General features: G+C 45.7%; 1 protein-coding gene across 4 annotated transcripts in view; it reads right to left on the bottom strand.

The window, feature by feature from the left end:
• Nucleotides 1-15,507, bottom strand: part of LOC147015963 (uncharacterized) — a 659,412-nt gene extending 643,905 nt beyond the window's left edge. For 3 of the 4 annotated variants that reach the window (XM_085848637.1, XM_085848636.1, XM_085848639.1), the window contains exon 1: nucleotides 14,016-15,507. The gene's annotated coding sequence lies outside the window, so the exon portion shown is untranslated. The remainder of the gene's footprint in view (nucleotides 1-14,015) is intronic. The other variant, XM_085848638.1, reaches the window with a different exon arrangement.
• Nucleotides 15,508-20,022: the final 4,515 nt, after the last annotated feature.

The raw sequence follows: 20,022 nt of genomic DNA, 5'->3' as shown, positions 1-20,022 counted from the left end.
AAACAATAAAAAAACGAGGTTCATTATATCTCAGAGACTATGAGTCAGATATACATGAAACTGGTATGGTAGGTTCATGGTATGTCCTAGTTACGTGCAAGAAAGAACCGTTGCTATGGATCCCTCCGTTGCCTAGCAACGGCCGAAAAACCTCCAAATGTCGGGGGTATTTTAACGATAAAACAATCTGCAGCATTAACCCTTGAAGCTAGAATCATGAATTTTCTTGTGCTTAATCATCAGATCATTCCCCATCGAACGGGCCCATCGCGTCAGGTTCTATTGGGTAGGTGACTCCCCATGTCCGCCTACCGGCTTGTTTGTCTGTCTGTCTGTCTGTCTGTTCGGTCCAGTGTTCCGTTAATACAATAGCGATTTTGATGAAACTTGGTTGGTAAGTTCATACCATGACCTAGTTGTGTGCAAATGAGAACCGTTGCAATGGACACCACCGTTGCCCAGCAACGGGACTTTGAAATTTTTGAAAAATCATTAAAAAAAAAAATTTTTTTTTTGAAAATCAAAAACTGTGCCACGAGGGACTGTGGGCAGTACATTCAGCCATATTGTCAAAGAATTCCAGCCGGATCCTATTAAAACTGTCGGAGAAGATAGACTTTGAATGAACTCTGGTCGAAAACAATTAAAAAATAACAAAAGTTCGTTATATCTCAGAAACTACGAGTCAGATATACGTACATGAAACTGGTGTGGTAGGTTCATGGTATGTCCTAGTTATGTGAGAAAAAACTGTTGCTATGGACCCCTCCGTTGCCTAGCAACGGCCAAAAAACCTCTAAATGTGGGGGTATTTTAACGAAAAAACAATCTGCAGCATTAACCCTTGAAGCTGGAATCATGAATTTTCTTGTGCTTAATCCTCAGGCTATTCCCCATCGAATGGGCCCATCACGTCAGGTTATATTGGGTAGGCGACTACCCATGTCCGCCTACCAGCTTGCTTGTCTGTCTGTCTGTTCGGTCCAGTGCTCCGTTAATACAATGGTGATTTCGATGAAACTTGGTTGGTAGGTTCATACCATGACCTAGTTGTGTGCAAATGAGAACCGTTGCTATGGACACCACCGTTGCCTAGCAACGGGACTTTGGAATTTTTTCAAAAATGATAAAAAAAAAATTAATTTTTTCAAAAATCGGGCCACAAGCGACTGTGGGCAGTACATTTAACCATATTGTCAAAAATTTCCAGCCGGATCCTATGAAAACTGTCGGAGAAGATAGACTTTGAATGAACCCTGGTCGAAAACAATAAAAAACGAAGTTCGTTATATCTCAGAGACTATGAGTAAGATTTTGATGAAACTGGTATTGGAGGTTCAAGGTATGTCCTAGTTATGTGTGAGAAAGAACCGTTGTTATGGACCCCTCTGTTGCCTAGCAACGACCGAAAAACCTCGAAATGTGGGGGTATTTTAACGAAAAAACAATCTACAGCATTAACCCTTGAAGCTAGAATCATGAATTTTCTCGTGCCTAATCCTCAGGTCATTCCCCCATCGAACGGGCCCATCGCGTCAGGTTCTATTTGGTAGGCGACTACCCATGTCCGCCTACTGGCTTGTCTATTTGTCTGTCTGTGTGCAGGGTATCTCAAAAAGTTGTGGATGGATCAAAATGAAGTTTGGTGGGAAGGTTGGGTGCGTGACTAGGATGAACTGATTAGACTTTGGTGAAGATCCAAATCCAGATGTGGATACAATGATTATTTAATTTTAAAATAAATTCTTCACTATTGAGAGATCGGGCCAAAAATTTTATATAGCATGATATTTTCCTCTGCCACCGAATGTGAAGGAGGTTATGTTTTCACCCCTTTCTCTCTGTTTGTCTGTTTGTTACTTACGAAATCTAAAGATTTCGTAAGTATATTGATGACTTCCGTCCTCTGTTTGTGTGTTTGTTACTTACGAAATCTAAAGATTTCAGAAGTATATTAATCAGTTCCGTTTCTGTTTGTTTGTTTGTGTGTTTGTTACTTACGAAATCTAAAGATTTCGTAAGTATATTGATGACTTCCGTTTCTGTTTGTTTGTTTGTTTGTTTGTAGGCACGATAACTCGAGAACGGAAGAAGCTACCAATGTCAAATTACACCAAGTGATTCAGGAGGGTGATGGCTAGTGCTGATTAGATTTTGGTCAAAATCGGTCAAAGGTCAAGGTCACGGTGAGGTCAAATATTCGATTTTTGATGGTTTGGTATAGATAACTCGAGAACGGAAGAAGCTACCAATGTCAAATTACACCACGTGATTCAGGAGGCTGATGGCTAGTGCTGATTAGATCTTGGTCAAAATCGGTCAAAGGTCAAGGTCACAGTGAGGTCAAACATCCAAAAAATGATAACTCGAGAACGGAAGAAGCTTCCAATGTCAAATTACACCACGTGATTCAGGAGGGTGGTGGCTCGCGCTGATTAGATTGTGGTCAAAATCGGTCAAAGGTCAAGGTCACAGTGAGGTCAAACATCCAAAAAATGGTAACTCGAGAACGGAAGAAGCTTCCAATGTCAAATTACACCACGTGATTCAGGAGGGTGGTGGCTCGCGCTGATTAGATTGTGGTCAAAATCGGTCAAAGATCAAGGTCACAGTGAGGTCAAACATCCAAAACATTCGATTTTTGATGGTTTGGCACAGAATCATAGTATAAACTTCTGGTTTGTGTCGCTACCTTCTCAAGAAACAGCTTTTATTCGACCAGGTCAGAGGTCAAGTTGACGATTTCGTAAATACCAGTCGATGACTGCTTGTTTGTTTGTAGGCACGATAACTCGAGAACGGAAGAAGCTACCAATGTCAAATTACACCACGTGATTCAGGAGGGTGATGGCTAGTGCTGATTAGATTTTGGTCAAAATCGGTCAAAGGTCAAGGTCACGGTGAGGTCAAATATTCGATTTTTGATGGTTTGGTACAGATAACTCGAGAACGGAAGAAGCTACCAATGTCAAATTACACCACGTGATTCAGGAGGCTGATGGCTAGTGCTGATTAGATCTTGGTCAAAATCGGTCAAAGATCAAGGTCACAGTGAGGTCAAACATCCAAAAAATGATAACTCGAGAACGGAAGAAGCTTCCAATGTCAAATTACACCACGTGATTCAGGAGGGTGGTGGCTCGCGCTGATTAGATTGTGGTCAAAATCGGTCAAAGGTCAAGGTCACAGTGAGGTCAAACATCCAAAACATTCGATTTTTGATGGTTTGGCACAGAATCATAGTATAAACTTCTGGTTTGTGTCGCTACCTTCTCAAGAAACAGCTTTTATTCGACCAGGTCAGAGGTCAAGTTGGCGATTTCGTAAATACCAGTCGATGACTGCTTGTTTGTTTGTTTGTTTGTTTGTTTGTTTGTAGGCACGATAACTCGAGAACGGAAGAAGCTACCAATGTCAAATTACACCACGTGATTCAGGAGGGCGATGGCTAGTGCTGATTAGATTTTGGTCAAAATCTGTCAAAGGTCAAGGTCACGGTGAGGTCAAATATTCGATTTTTGATGGTTTGGTACAGATAACTTGAGAACGGAAGAAGCTACCAATGTCAAATTACACCACGTGATTCAGGAGGGTGATGGCTAGTGCTGATTAGATTTTGGTCAAAATCGGTCAAAGGTCAAGGTCACAGTGAGGTCAAACATAATTCCGTAAATTCATGTGCAGAAATGGAGTATTTTTGCTTCGCTTAACGTTACGAGTTCGTTTTAACTTCGATTTTAATTTTGTCTTCGGTTTTTGCGATCGCTTAGGACGCTTAAAACTCGGTTGTCGAAATTCTGGAACAGCGACGAATAACTGATATATAAAATGAATGATAAGTCTTTTATCAGATTCTTCTGAAAAGTAATACACCTATTATCTGGCATATCCTGCTGGTACTGAATCAATTTTTTTTTAAATAAAAACAAAAAAATGGAATTTTTATAAGAAATCTAGTTTTTGTCTGGGACTCATTATCTCCAAACCACAGTGTAAAATCATAGACCACAATGAATTCAGAATTCAAGCTCCCCTTGGGCTTATGACTGATTCATGCTTTCATTAGACAAGGTCAGAGGTCAAGTTGACGATTTCGTAAGTACCAGTCTATGACTGCTTGTTTGTTTGTTTGTTACTTATGAAATCTAAAGATTTCGTAAGTATATTGATGACTTCCGTTTCTGTTTGTTTGTTTGTTTGTAGGCACGATAACTCGAGAACGGAAGAAGCTACCAATGTCAAATTACACCACTTGATTCAGGAGGGTGATGGCTAGTGCTGATTAGATTTTGTTCAAAATCGGTCAAAGGTCAAGGTCCCAGTTAGGTCAAATATTCGATTTTTGATGGTTTGGTCCAGATAACTCGAGAACGGAAGAAGCTACCAATGTCAAATTACACCACATGATTCAGGAGGGTGATGGCTAGTGCTGATTAGATTTTGGTCAAATTCGGTCAACGGTCAAGGTCACAGTGAGGTCAAACATTCGATTTTTGATAGTTTGGAACAGAATCATCGTAGAAACTTCTGGTTTGCGTCGCTACCTTCTCGAGAGACAGATTTTATTAGACAAGGTCAGAGGTCAAGTTGACAATTTCGTAAGTACCAGTCTATGACTGCTTGTTTGTTTGTTTGTTTGTTTGTTTGTAGGCACGATAACTCGAGAACGGAAGAAGCTACCAATGTCAAATTACACCACGTGATTCAGGAGGGTGATGGCTCGTGCTGATTAGATTTTGGTCAAAATCGGTCAAAGGTCAAGGTCACAGTGAGGTCAAACATCCAAAAAATGATAACTCGAGAACGGAAGAAGCTACCAATGTCAAATTACACCACGTGATTCAGGAGGGTGATGGCTAGCGTTGATTAGATTTTGGTCAAAATCGGTCAAAGGTCAAGGTCACAGTGAGGTCAAACATTCGATTTTTGATGGTTTGGAACAGAATCATCGTAGAAACTTCTGGTTTGCATCGCTACCTTCTCGAGAGACAGATTTTATTAGACAAGGTCAGACGTCAAGTTGACGATTTCCTAAGTACCAGTCTATGACTGCTTGTTTGTTTGCTTGTTTGTTTGTTTGTTTGTAGGCACGATAACTCGAGAATGGAAGAAGCTACCAATGTCAAATTACACCACATGATTCAGGAGGGTGATGGCTAGTGCTGATTAGATTTTGGTCAAAATCGGTCAACGGTCAAGGTCACAGTGAGGTCAAACATTCGATTTTTGATGGTTTGGAACAGAATCATCGTAGAAACTTCTGGTTTGCATCGCTACCTTCTCGAGAGACAGATTTTATTAGACAAGGTCAGACGTCAAGTTGACGATTTCCTAAGTACCACTCTATGACTGCTTGTTTGTTTGCTTGTTTGTTTGTTTGTTTGTAGGCACGATAACTCGAGAACGGAAGAAGCTACCAATGTCAAATTACACCACGTGATTCAGGAGGGTGATGGCTCGTGCTGATTAGATTTTGGTCAAAATCGGTCAAAGGTCAAGGTCACATTGAGGTCAAACATCCAAAAAATAATAACTCGAGAATGGAAGAAGCTACCAATGTCAAATTACACCATGTGATTCAGGAGGGTGATGGCTAGCGTTGGTTAGATTTTGGTCAAAATCGGTCAAAGGTCAAGGTCACAGTGAGGTCGAAAATCCAAAACATTCGATTTTTGATGGTTTGGTACAGAATCATCGTACAAACTTCTGGTTTGCGTCGCTACCTTCTCTCGAGACAGCTTTTATTAGACAAGGTCAGAGGTCAAGTTGACGATTTCGTAAGTACCAGTCTCTGACTGCTTGTTTGTTTGTTTGTTTGTAGGCACGATAACTCGAGAACGGAAAAAGCTACCAATGTCAAATTACACCACGTGATTCAGGAGCGTGATGGCTAGTGCTGATTAGATTTTGGTCAAAATCGGTCAACGGTCAAGGTCACAGTGAGGTCAAACATTCGATTTTTGATGGTTTGGAACAGAATCATTGTAGAAACTTCTGGTTTGCTTCGCGACCTTCTCGAGAGACAGATTTTATTAGACAAGGTCAGAGGTCAAGTTGACGATTTCGTAAGTACCAGTCTCTGACTGCTTGTTTGTTTGTTTGTAGGCACGATAACTCGAGAACGGAAAAAGCTACCAATGTCAAATTACACCCCGTGATTCAGGAGGGTTGTTGATAGCCCTGATTAGATTTTTGTCAAAATCGCTCAAAGGTAAAGGTCACAGTGAGGTCAAACATCCAAAACATTCGATTATTGATGGTTTGGTACAGAATCATCGTAGAAACTTCGGGTTTGCGTCGCTACCTTCTCTCGAGACAGATTTTATGAGACAAGGTCAGAGGTCAAGTTGACGATTTCCTAAGTACCAGTCTATGACTGCTTGTTTGTGTTTGTTACTTACGAAATCTAAAGGTTTCGTAAGTATATTGATCACTTCCGTTTCTGTTTGTTTGTTTGTGTGTTTGTTTCGGTGTTTATTTGTGTGTTTGTTTGTGTGTTTGTTTGTGTGTTTGTTTGTTGGCACGATAACTCGAGAACGGAAGGAGCTACCAATGTCAAATTACACCACGTGATTCAGGAGGGTGATGGCTCGTGCTGCTTAGATTTTGGTCAAAATCGGTCAAAGGTCAAGGTCACAGTGAGGTCAAACATTCGATTTTTGATGGTTTGGTACAGAATCTTCATAGAAACTTCTGGTTTGCGTCACTACCTTCTCTTGAGACAGCTTTTATTAGACAAGGTCAGAGGTCAAGTTGACGATTTCGTAAGTACCAGTCTATGACTGCTTGTTTGTTTGTTTGTGTGCAGGATATCTCAAAAAGTTGTGGATGGATCCGGATGAAATTTAGTGGACAGGTTCTGTGTGTGACAAGAACGAACTCATTCGATAGATTTTGGTGAAGATCCAAATCCGGATCTGGAAACGAGAATTATTTAATTTTCAAAGTGATTCTTCACCATTGAGAGATCGGGCAAAAACGATATAGTACTGTATAGCATGATATTTCAAAAATTTATTGGCCCAGATATGTTCTAGTGGATCAGGCATTACATGGTGGAGGTATGCACTCGACCGAGTGGCCTTCCAGTTAATTACGTAACACAAAATAAACAACACAAAAATGCACAAACATCACACAACACAACACACCACACAAAACAAGTCCTGAAATGTCTGAAAAAACTAAAAAGATCTTTCTCTCATTATTTAGCACATCTGTACATTTCACTGACAATTCTCTCTTGATTTTTTTAAATCTCATTCAAATTTTCACCACATTTGCTGCACTCAAAGTGAATTGCTGACATTACAGCGAAGTGCAGTTTTGTGTTTACAGTGCATTACAGTGAAGTGCAAGCCAGACGCCATTATTGTATGCCTTTCATACATCTCAGGTGAACAGACTACACATAGTTATTGGAGAATGCAGCCCAACAGGCAATATCACATCATTACAACCTCCAACTTTAAAAATTATCAAGCTTGTAAAGCAGGTGCCCTCATAGGTGACCTTTCAGGAAAATAATGTGATGTCTATCTCACTGAGTTCAATGATGCATGTATTGTGCTGCTTAAGTTGAGTGATTCAGTACGAATGCAATTTGCATTCAAGAACATCTACATGGGAGATGGGAAGGGAGTAAATCGAGAAGCAGAAGAGAATGCGGAAGGATGCGAGGGAGAAATAAGGGGAATTGGATATGGGATGAGTGGAGAAATTATGTTGAGAAGAGATATGAGTAAGGGCAGAAAATACTGCATGAGGACTGCATAATGGGAATATATATATATATATATATATATATATATATATATATATATATATATATATATATATATATATATATATATATATATATGTTGTGTTGTTCGTCTTTCGGCTGCTCCCGTTCGGGGTCGCCACAGCGGATCATCCGTTATGGTCCGCATACTGATTTGGCATAGGTTTTACGCCGGATGCCCTTCCTGACGCAACCCTGGTCGCCTCTTACGACACAGGGATAAGGATTGGGTTTCACCACGATTCCGGGCTGCCCTACACCCTCTCATAGTGCGGCCCAGTGCAGGGCTCCCGTCCTCAAGCGATCCTCCAACCCAAGCCTCCGAGTAGCCGGATTACAGGCGCACGCCACTACGCCCGGTATGTGTATATATATATATATATATATATATATATATATATATATATATATATATATATATATATATATATATATATATATATAGTTGCAGTTCTGTGAAGCCGGCACTCACACTAGGCAATGGCACACAACATGAAGCAGTTTCGAGACAGTTATTTCATCAGTATTCGTTTTAGATAGCCCTTCCCTATTGTGTCGTGGGATTATGCGTCATATGCATTGCATGTGCTTTTTGGCAGGTCTTTATTCCCATCCTATATCTGTTTCATTTACTTTACTTCACACACACAACCTCTCTATCACACAAGCATTCAGACCACAGCAACAGCAGCAACTCGTTTGCATCCACAAGCCCTTTCACATTCAAACCTCACGCCATTACCCAACGGACACTCACCTCAAACCTTCACCAAATTCTACAGAATTGAACCACAACACTACAACATTCCTCAGACCACCACAACACCTTCATAATAATTCCCTCACACCAGACTACAACCTAAGTTCGCTTACCAGCCATTAATCACCACAACCACTATGCCTCTGCCACCATGAACCACCATACCATAACCAGCCGCTATGCTACACCACCGCTACCATCACTCAACCACCATCACCATCGACGTTCTCCACCTCCATCTGGACCGGCAGGAGATGGGGGAAGCGCATGCATCATTGTAGGTGCTTGGCTCTGGATGTTCTGGCATCGAGCTCAGGGTGTGAGTGTGCACTCAGCTCAGTTCAACGTTGTGTGGATAGCTCTAGCATTCCGCTCAGTTCCAGCTGCCCAGCGCGTGTTTGTGGCTGGAGAGGGCAACCAACGCCCCGGTGTCATGTTAACCTCAGAGCTCAGTTGTGTGGTCGAGTTCAGGATGAGTGAGGGTATTTCCACTGCCAAAGCCTCGCACGGGCAGAGCCAAAGCCTCACACGCTAGAGTAATGGTCCGTGTGCCAATAAGGACACTCGAGAACACGCGTTGTTCCACCTGTTCCGCTCTCGAGCGCCGCCCCCGGCGGGGGATTATAAAAGAGAGCTTGGTGATCTGGCTGTCCTTGTTCTTCTTCTCTTCTTGTTCTTGGGGCCACAGTGTGGGGAGTGATTGGAACTTGTCGGAATGGAATGGAACGGAGCGGAGCCAGTGGAATGGAGTGAGGAATGAGCAGGAAGTCAGACACCAGGCAGAGTGCAGTATTAGTCCATTAAACACACACATACAGACCTCTTTACATTCACACTAGGTCTATCCTCTCACACGTTCTTTTCTTTATTTACAAAACTCACTGATTTACATCTTTACATCTTCCTCTTTGCACCTCATCTGCCAGTCACCGCACCCCTCATTTTGCACCCCCTTCCACCCACACACAGTAGACACCACAGTTTTATTCCCTCCTTCCCCCTCCTCAGTGACTGGGTTTGCGTTAGTCCATTGACCGCATCTGGTAAACAAAGAGGATGATTCCAACTTTCCTCGGGATGATTCTGATGGTGCCCGTTTTGTTGGCATAATTAAGATTGTATAAGACAAGGATTGGGGTAACTCTATGCTGTGTGCCTTGTGATTGTATACAATCAACTTGTATACAACTGTTTTTCTTTTTCTGCAACTCACCAATCCTTGCTTTCCAATGCTGTATGTATTTTGATGTGTACTAAAATCTTTGCTTATTGTTCCACATTCTTTTTCTCACCCTTGCTATACATAAATTGATATTACTGTGAATGTACACAGTTCTTCATGTCTTTTCCTTCGTTGGTCCAGCGTCGTCCTCATGCAGTGCAGCCGGGAAGTTTTACCCCACCGATTGGTTCCTGCTCGCAGCCTGGTGTTGGCGCAGTGGTTAGGGCAGCGGCTTGGGATCCAAAAGGTCCTGAGTTCAAGCCCCGTTGGGCCACTGAATTAATACACCAGGGGGTTGACTCAGCCTGTCATCCTTCCGAGGTCGGCGAAATGAGTACCAGTGTACTGGGCCGGTGTATACCCCGGTTAAAATAGGTGTACCATATCCCTGTGTCGTAAGAGGCGACCAGAGTTGCGTCAGGAAGGGCATCCGGCGTAAAGCATGTGCCAAATCACTATGCGGATCATACGGATGATCCGCTGTGGCGACACCGAACGGGAGCAGCCGAAAGAAGAAGAAGATTGGTTCCTGCTCGCCGTTGTATACTCGGCAGCTCCACTCGGCTGTAACTGACAGTAAGTTAACTCGAGTACGCATCGAGGTCATGAGACCCCTCTTGGTGTAACCATCCACAGGTAAGGTAACCATGTGAAGTAGTGAAACCCTGCCAGATTTGGTGGTACGAATCGGTGCTCATGGTTGATGAGCAACCCATCGGCATGTGGAGTTATCCGTGCTCATTGGCCTCAGGACCGAGAATTTGAGAGCGACCCGAGTGCTTCCCCTTGTGCAAAACCATATATACATATATATATATATATATATATATATATATATATATATATATATATATATATATATATATATATATATATATATATATATATATATATATATATATTCCACTGCTTTTGCCACTTATTCTCATTCATTCATTCTCTCTGTCTCTCTGTCTCTCTCTCATGTACCATACTCTTTACAGAGTCAGTGCCACCGAGACAGCTTCCTGAGCAAAGGCTATACCGAGTGGTTTTCCATTGCTTTCCCAGCAGTAGTTTGGGCAGGAATTTGGGATTCGGCCATGGTACAGGCGATAGCTCATTTGCTCTTCGGAAAGGACACCTTAAGGTTTTTAATGTCCACCAACTAATACCGGCAAACGGGACGCCCGTTTATCATCCATCTGACGGGTGGCACACACATTGATGAATCGCCCTGCCACAGGATGAAACACAGGAATGAGAGTTGCTAGCTGGTTCGGGATTCAAACCCAGGCTTGACAGCTTAGAGATGAGTGTGTGCACCTCTCAGCCATCTTGCCACATACTTAAAAAAATTGGGTCTCCTGTTTGAGTACCACTGTCTAAACACATGGCCGATAATGCACATGTTCAAACATGGGAAGCAAAGTTTAAAATACCAATTGCAATACGTATTTGTCCATTGCCTACTGATGTCATTGCGGGTTAACAGATATGTAATCAACAAATCACAGGCAACTTCGGCAACAATAATCATGTGACCAGATCAAGGTGTTTTGTGGACAAATTCACATCATGCAAGAACATTAAGGGTCAATGGCGTTACAATAGGTCATCTTCATTGCTCGGAAGGTCAGCCCTTCATCCCCATTTCACAGACAAAGTAAATTATTGATGTTCAACCGGTGCTTATGTTTAGTAATTGTTCATCAAATGCAGCATATCTTAAGCAGCTCGACTCTGTTATTAGTGCTCTTGATGCCGAACTCCAACAGCAATACAAGAGCTTAAGCCTTTGCAGCCACACTGTTAAGCCTATCCATACATAAGATACACATGGATTAAACGCCGGGCCCTCAACAATTGTGCCACACAGATCTACAGATTAAATGATCCCCGAAGGTCTTAAAACAAACAATCTGTCAGTTATGGAAACACTGATTGCTACACATACACAGCACGTCCTCAAGTGCCTATAACTATTTAATATTCCCAGATGTCAAAAATTCACTCTCCAACCAGAACCAAAAAGCAAGTTCTCTGATCATTCCATCTTGCCCGGACGGTGTGAATCTACAAGGGCCGGATAACAATGAATAGTCATCAACAATGCAAGGTAAAAGGGACAATGAGTGATACGGATCCCATTTTCAAAGCTGCCCTAACCTCATTGTGCCACGTCTATCAATCTCCAAGGTCATACCGATGATTGATACGACTCAAAATGAAATATAAAAGCACACAGAGACGTACTCAATTAATTTTGTCCACAATGACAAAGTTCACTGCCCGTGGTCCTCCCAGGGCCATATTTATCGGACGCCGGAATAACGTTCTCTCGAATCTATCTCCGACTTCCTTAACAACCGCAGTACATCTCAGTGAGATGGACAAAGCCACGGAACAAACAGTCATCGGTATCAGGACACGGGTATGCAGGCGTTCCAGGCCTCGTCCCTTGATGACCATCAAGAGGAGATCAGGTCAGATTCCTTTCTGTGCCCGCCCTTGCTTTCCTCAGCCATTCACTCATAATGTTTAGTTGCCAGCTCTTCCATGAGCCTCGACACAGCATTAAAAAAAGAAGAAGAAAACAACAACCGTGCACGAGCAAAGGGTTTCCCTCAAAAAAATGGTGACGACGTCATGATCTGTGGAGCACATCTTGACTGCCAAGGTCATGGTCTGTTGATGGAGATGCGGACCCCAAAATCATTCATTTCTGAATTGTAAGCAGCAATTAATATTCTTCAGTTCTGCGTACGTAAACATATCAGATAGCGTATCCCAGGGTTACAAAGCCCATTGTAGATTGAGTGCACATTGTATAAAGGTCGACCACGGTGGTCTCGGTGTCTGTGTCTGTGTCTGTGTCTGTGTCTGTGTCTGTGTCTGTGTCTGTGTCTGTGTCTGTGTCTGTGTCTGTGTCTGTGTCTGTGTCTGTGTCTCTGTCTCTCTGACTGTGGCTGCTGGTTGCATCATTGGTTGGGACGCGGCTATGCCGCTGATGCAGTGTCCCCCTTACCAGTACACTGGTACTCATTTTGCTGACCTCGGAAGGATGACAGGCTGAGTCAACCTCCTGGTGTATATTAATTCAGCGGCCCAACGGGGCTTGAACTCAGGACCCTAGGATCCCAAGCCACCACCCGAACCACTAAGCCAACACCAGGCTTACGGTGGACTGAAAAGGTCTCTAGAGTGAGTGGTGTTTGTATTCACAATTCAAACTTTTTTTCTTCTTCTTCTTTTAATTTACCGGACAGGACTCTGCTTGTACCGTTCCTTAATTTCCTCGTGGATTCCTCCCCTTGGAGCCACCCACGCATCGAGGCTCATTCGCCCCCAAAGCCGAGCCAGTGCACGGTCATTACGGGTCCCGCCTGACCAGCTCACGTTCACTAGACCCCGAAGCTGTGCCGAGCAGTGACCTTTCCACCATTATGTCGGCACGAGTAGCAGAGGAAAGCAAGAACATTGGTTCCCAAGGAAATTCTGGACCTTTTATCTATTTGTTTGATTATTTTTTATTTTATTTATTTATTGTCGGTTCCGCGAAACTCGACGCGCCAAACGAGCCCCCGTTACGCAAGCAAATTGCATTTGTGCGTCACTTCGACGAGTGATCATTAAAGGCCGATCAGGCGTGCTGGAGGCAGATGGAGAAGATTTGAGCGGGAAAAAAAAGGGGCCATCGTGGTGCGTGCGCACTCGTCACGACCATGCTGAACCGAGTTCATGACCGGCGCGGGTCGAGGTTCCGAAGGCACGACGTACGTGCACGCTGCGCTCACGACTCGAAGGCGATGCACGGCACGATTCGTCCAGAGAGAGCCGTGGGGGGTGCTGGGAGGGGGGGGCACTGCAGGGCACGGTTATCTGGGGGTGGCGGAGGGGGGGGAGCAACCTCCCACTCAGCACTTCAAATCCGATACAATTCACGGAGCGCTCGAAGCACGGCGCGAGTACGGGGTACGCTCGAAGCGCCATGAACGTCGTACAAAGAAAAAAAAATCTCTCGCTTGTCCGTCTAAATCAATATCACCGCATCTCGTGTGCACGTGTCTCGCTTGTCCGAGAGCGCAGCCTTTGCATCCCTGTGCTTTCCACGTGCGACGCTCGCTCGTTCCTCCTGCAATTATGCAGCAAACGTGGGGGGTGATAGAGAGGGGGGATGGCGCCGCGACTGCGCGCGTCGCCACGTTCAACACAGGTACAGAGACAGAGAGACGGACGGTGAACCGACAGACAAACAGACACGTACGCACCTGGCCGTGGATGCGGACGGCGCGGGCTTCGTGCTCCGTGTTCCGTATTCCTGTCGTGCCCCGGCTGCACCCGCGGGCGCTCTCGGTAAAAAAAAAAACCGGTCCTCGGCCGTCACCGACCGACGTACCTCGCAATTCCGTCGATAAATCCCTCAGAAATCTCGTCCACGACGCCCGGGCACCGTTAATGTGCCGGTGATGAGGCCCTAATGAAGACGTAGCAGGAGCGCGCTCTCCGCATTAGCAGGGACGCCGCCGCTTGGACGAGGCGGGTCGGCGGCCAATGGGCGGCGCGCGCTCCGTGACGCGAACACCGCCAGGGAGTGCCGGGCCCGGGCCCGGGCCCGAGCACGGCAATTCGTGCCGGCACGCTGCGAAGTCAATACTTCAGCGGCCGTCCAGATTGCCCGAACTCTTGGATGTATATATATATATAGGATATCTGCTGGAAGCTTCTCCTCCTTCGCTTCGGCGTTGCGCGGCGCCCGGGCGGCGGTTTGCAGTTAATATATCGTATTGTTGACGTCAGAATTCACTGGAAAGCGCTCGAAGCGTGATCATCGAGTTGTGCGAAAAGAGAGCGGACAAGTTGCCCTCGAAACCTGAGAAAAACAGTCAGGGGTCACCGGGCGACCCAAGAGACGTATCGAGGGATCGACTGTTGCTCAAAATGTCCAGGACTACACCAAGGTCTCCATGAACTCACGTGGAGCAACGGCACGGAAGATCATCGATTGGGGGGGGGGGGGGGATGGTGTGCTCAAAGGTCGAGCCTGCACACCTTGTGGCAGACCGCGTCACCAGCTGGACCCGTATGCTTTGCAAAGTCGACAAGGATCTCGGATCGTAATGGCCGCACGATGTGCACCTTCCAGGGGAGACCAGGAGCTGGACGTCTGCGCACGTGTCCGAGAGGAGCGCGGCTTCACCGTCAAAGTGTCAAAGGAGCACCGAGGCCGAGGTGGACAAGAGAAGATGGACAAAGCAGCGCCTTCGTTATCACGCATTAGTCATGGCGCCTGCACGTGCACCACGTTCCACGTACACCACGTACGTGCCGCTCATGTGCATTTTGCCGATGATCAGTAAAGAGGATCGAGTGAACGCCTCACATCAACACTTGACACGGCGAGCACGAATCCGAACCCCGAATGTCGGATTAACCCTCTCACTCCCTCACAAGGAACTCATTGGAGCTGGATGATGCTCACGGACGTTGCCTGACCGGGGGGAGGGGAGGAGAGGGGAGGGGAGGGGCACGGGGTAAGGGGAGGGAATGGATCGACGGCGGCGCCTCGTTAGGGGTGGAAGCGTGCGGGGAATCCTAAAGGAGTATGTACCGAGGCCACGCCCCGCGGCACGCTCATTGGCACAAGCAGCGCTCCGTGCCGGGATTCCCCGAGCGAGCATCAAACCGTTTCGCTGTTGCTGTCAGATATTTAAAAAACGCGGCGCCGGAAAGCAGGCGTCTGGTCGGAGGATTGTGAAGAGTGATGAGTGTGGGTGATGGGGATTGGGGGGGATGGGGATTGGGGGGGATGTTGTGGGTGATGGGGATTGGGGGGGGGGAATGTTGTGGGTGGAGTGGTGAAGAGCATAGGTGTGGGGGTGAAGAGGGTAGATAGGGGTGGGGTGGTGAAGGGGGTTGGGGTGAAGGAAGTGGTGGTGAAGGCGACATAATGTTAAAGGAGATGTGTGTGTGTGTGTGTGTGTGTGTGTGTGTGTGTGTGTGTGTGTGTGTGTGTGTGTGTGTGTGTGTGTGTGTGTGTGTGTGTGTGTGTGTGTGTGTGTGTGTGTGTGTGTGTGTGTGTGTGTGTGTGTGTGTGTGTGTGTGTGTGTGTGTGTGTGTGTGTGTGTGTGTACATACAGCTCTGGAAAAAAATAAGAGACCACTCCAAAAAAATTTTTAAATCAGCATCTCAACATGTATGGCAGCCATTCTATTCCAGTGTCTGTTGAATTCCAACACAGGCACACCTCATTCTACTTAGTGAGGTACTGATGAGGTGATCACCTGATCCGAATCTTATTTAACAAGGAAAAGTATTTAAAAAAAACCACTGCTGTGGTCATCACAAAACTCTTCCAATACGACCAGCTGGATGGCAAAAACAGTGCTAGTAGTGCCTCAAAAGTAATTGCAATTAAAAAAAAAAACTATTGACCATGGCAAGAGAGTTGAAAAGAAATGTTTTGAGTGAGGAAAAGAAGAGTTCAATTCTGGCTTTCCTGGCAGAGGGATACAGTGAGCGTCATGTTGCTTCCATCCCTAAAATTTCAAAGATGGCGGTTCATAAGAACAAGGTCAAGCAACAGACATTGGGGACAACAAAGCTACAGACTGGCAGAGGGTGAAAACGACTTTCCACTGACCAGGATGACCGCCAACTCATTCAAATGTCACTCAACAACCGTAGGATGACATCAAGTGACCTACAAAAAGAATGGCAAACGGCTGCTTGGGTGAAGTGCATCGCGAGGACGGTTCGAAACAGGCTCCTTGGGGGCAGGGCTGAAGTCGTTTAAAGCTAGAAAAAGCCCTTCATCAATGAGAAGCAAAGAAGAGCCAGGCTGAGGTTTGCAAAAGACCTTAAGGATTGGACCGTAGAGGACTGGAGTACGGTCATCTTCTCTGATGAGTCCAATTTTCAGCTTTGCCCAACACCTGGTCGTCTAATGGTTAGACGGAGACCTGGAGAGGCCTACAAGCCACAGTGTCTCGCACCCACTGTGAAATTTGGTGGAGGATTGATGATGATCTGGGGGTGCTTCAGCAAGACTGGAATCAGACAGATTTGTCTTTGTGAAGGACTCATGAATCAAGCCACGTACAAGGGAGTCTTGGAAGAACACTTGCTTCCTTCTGCTCTGACAATGTTCCCCAACGCTGAAGATTGGTTTTTCCAGCAGAGACAATGCTCCATGCCACACAGCCAGGTCAATCAAGGTGTGGATGGAGGACCATCAGATCAAGACCCTGCCAGCCCAATCTCCAGACCTGAACCCCTTTGAAAATCTCTGGAATGTGATCAAGAGGAAGATGGATGGTCACAAGCCATCAAACAAAGCCAAGCTGCTTGAATTTTTGCACCAGGAGTGGCATAAAGTCACCCAACAGCAATGTGAAAGACTGGTGGAGAGCATGCCAAGACGCATGAAAGCTGTGATTGAAAATCAGGGTTATTCCACAAAATATTGATTTCTGAACTCTTCCTAAGTTAAAACATTAGGATTGTGTTGTTTAAAAATGAATATGAACTTGTTTTGTTTGTATTATTTGAGGTCTGAAAACACTGAATCTTTGTTGTTATTTTGACCAGTTGTCATTTTCTGCAAATAAATGCTCCAAATGACAATATTTTTATTCGGAATTTGGGAGAAATGTCAGTAGTTTATAGAATAAAACAAAAATGTTCATTTTACTCAAACGCATACCTATAAATAGTAAAACCAGAAAAACTGAGAATTTTGCAGTAGTCTCTTAATTTTTTCCAGAGATATATATATATATATATATATATATATATATATATATATATATATATATATATATATATATATATATATATATATATATATATATATATATATATATATATTGTTGCGGGGTCGGGTGAGAAGACCACTAGGTGGGGAAAGCTACGTCGATTCCCACCAGACTCCCCGGAATTGTAGGCCGTCGCTCACGGATAATTCCGTGACGCGGCAGGTCGCTTAACCGACCGTGGATGCCAATAACTCAACCGCGTGACCGAGGGTCCTCCCGCCTCTGGAATCGGGTTACCTAATTAACCATGCGGTTTAACCATGGGGGAACCACGCCCTCGGTGCACCTTGTCCGAACCGGATCACTGTACCGCAGTGGTTTTCAAACTTTTTTTAGTGGCGACCCAATTTCAGAACCTCTCTACATCACGCGACCCAAAAGATTCAAAACCCAATTCATAATATTGTTGCGGATTTCGCGCCCGCCGGCGTGCTGACGGCCACGTAACTCGAATCGCGGCACGTCGCCCACCGGACGGACAATCCAGTCGTGACCCTCTCGGACTAACGCCGGGAACCAGTCACGGGTGGACCTTTCGGTCTCACCGCGATCGAGCCAATCAGCCCCCGCGTGGGATAGGGTTGCTCGCCAAATTCGACCTACCTAAGTACCCACGCGGAGGGTAGACCGGGCGATCGCACCTCGCCGCAGGTCGACTTCGGACACGGGCCACTTAAGCGACCCGTTCCGTACTATCAGAATAACCGAGCGGTGTTATCGTCGACCTCGACGGTTCGATTAATTATCGGGCGTATTCAGCCCACTACCAACCCTTTACGTGAAGCAAGATGAGGATTCAATGGGAGAAAAAGACGAAGCGAAGCGGGAGAACAGTTCAATAATAAAGCACATTTATTCGCGGCACACGGGAAGCACACAAATACAATTCCACCAAAAGCACACAAAAAAAAGAAAACACAATTCCATTTACACAAAAAGCAAATATAAAAGCGAAAACTATGCAGAGCTAATACCGACTACCGAGCACACGGCAACACTTATACAATTCTACTTCACAGACGGCGCCGACAACACATACCCAAAACCAAGGAAAAGAAATACCCTCAAGAATGAGGCAGGCCTGAGGCCGAGACCGGGTCGCGCCTACCCGTCTGGTGATGAGACGCGGAGCGGCGATGGCGCCTCACTCCGCGGGCCTCGCGGACAGTGCCTGGCAGGGGGTGGGAAAGGGGCCCCCTTGGTCGCACTATCTCAGCGCGGGGGGAAACAGGAGGGGGTTGCTGATGCTCGGGGTATAGAGGATCTTTATTATCCCTGGTGTGCGTCTCCACCTCGGCCAGGTCGCGCTGCCGGCCTTCCTCGGGCGTGCAGCTCCCGGCACCGTCGCGAGCACCCCCTCGTCTGCCTTCGCCGCTGCCGCCTCTCCGCCTCTGGACTCTCCACCCTGGACTCTTCTTTGGGCTCTCCTCGTTCGACTCTCTTCAGCTTCTCCAGCTACTGCAGGCTTCGGGCTCCAGACTTCCACACTGCTCTGACTGACGAACACGGTCCTTTTATCCCCCCGTAGCTTCGCCTTTGACCCCCTCCCTTTGACCTTTCACCTCGCTCCCCATTGGCCCGAGAAAAAGTGGGCGTGAAGGCTTTTTGATCCACAAATTTGCATATATCGATCGTTCTGGAGGCGGGGCCAAATCGCCCCTCGCTCACCGATTGGACGGCAAAAAGTGGGCGTGTGTCGTTTTTGATCCGTTTTTGAAGCACAAAATCCGTGATTTTGTACACGCTGTTCAACGTGCGCCCTGCACGAGTCCAACACCGGTACCCACAGCGGGGCAAGAACGGTGGCGATGCTACGGTTGCGAGGTGTGACGTGAAGGTCGCGGCGGTTGTGGTGAAGCGGTGTTGTGGTTGGTGGTTGATGTTGTGGTTGTGGTGGTAATCATGGCGGTTGGTCCAAAATAAAGATAGTAAAAGAAAAACGGCTATCCTGAAGAGTCGCAGCACGTATAAATGACATGTATTCCCACTAGACAACGGGTTTGGGCCTAACTACACATATACTTGCCGAGATACCTCACCTAAGGGACCTGAATGGTGGTTTGCGAATTTGGTAACCACAACAATATATAAGATAAGATTTCATACGACACAAGAAAATTTACTGTTTATTCACCATCGTCATGTTTTCATAGACGAGTAAACGGAGAATAGCCAACAGTATCCAATTAGTACAGTTGAATGTTTCAGAAGTTTAGTCCAAATGACATTTAGATATATCAGTGAGAAGGATGAGCCTGTTTTTCAGAAACCAACTTCTCTATTCGTGGAGAAGTAGATGACGATGCCAGGATCATATCATGCTCCATTTCTAGGTGATTTCTGTACTTTGTTTTAATCACCACCATGGTGGAGAATGACTGCTCACAAAAGTATGATGAAGGATATGGCATGAGAACCTTAATGGCGCGCCATGACAGGGTCGGGTACGATGGCAGCATT

Source organism: Eptatretus burgeri, chromosome 12 (genome assembly GCF_056783735.1).
Source record: "Eptatretus burgeri isolate ZD-2024b chromosome 12, Ebu_testis_v1, whole genome shotgun sequence".
NCBI classification, from domain to species: domain Eukaryota; kingdom Metazoa; phylum Chordata; class Myxini; order Myxiniformes; family Myxinidae; genus Eptatretus; species Eptatretus burgeri.
This window is presented reverse-complemented; position numbering and strand designations above follow the sequence as displayed.